The sequence below is a fragment of the Brassica oleracea genome, chromosome C9 (genome assembly GCF_000695525.1).
Source record: "Brassica oleracea var. oleracea cultivar TO1000 chromosome C9, BOL, whole genome shotgun sequence".
Taxonomy (NCBI): Eukaryota; Viridiplantae; Streptophyta; class Magnoliopsida; order Brassicales; family Brassicaceae; genus Brassica; species Brassica oleracea.
In genome coordinates this window covers 42,201,617-42,202,331 of record NC_027756.1, presented here as the reverse complement: position 1 = coordinate 42,202,331, position 715 = coordinate 42,201,617, and positions in this window count along the sequence as shown.

The following is a 715-nucleotide window of genomic DNA, read 5'->3' as shown; positions in this document are numbered from 1 at the left end:
GTGGTTCATGGTGGTTGGAAAAATTGATGATGATGATATTTTTGTAAATAAGAAGAAATGGTTAGGGTGTATTTGGTTTTTTGTTAATTTCGAAATTAATAAAAAATTAAATAAAAATGGCAATTTTGTGAATAATTCAAAAACATAGGGATAGTATGAAAATTTTATTGATGAATAGTAATGACAAAAAAAAGAGGTTGGTTTTGGGTTTGACTAGAAATTGTGGGTTGGTCTTGAAAAACACCCATATTTTTTTCAGTGTGGTTATTATCAAATGTAGTTGTAGATTTAAATGTTAATTATATAACATGATGTATGATAGACGAAGAATTGTAAATAAAAGTTTAAGATTGAATGATACATTGTAAATAATCCAAGATTTTGGGGAATTTTTTTTTTTAAATCACCAATAGACAGCATAAGAAACCTAAAAAGGAACATAGATAATAAAGAGAAAATTCAGATTTAAAAGAACAAAAACAAACACAATGCATTACAATTTCTGGTTTAATAATTTAAATGAAGCGGATATTTTATAAATTACACTTTTTTTTGATAATTCAGGTAATCCAGCCACCCTGGAGAGAACCTGACTAGCGCCTAAGTACACCTCCGCATTAGGCATCCAGACATTTTATAAATTACACTTAATATACATTATTCAGTTAATGATTTAATTCATACAAATAATTTGATTAACATATATGTATGACTA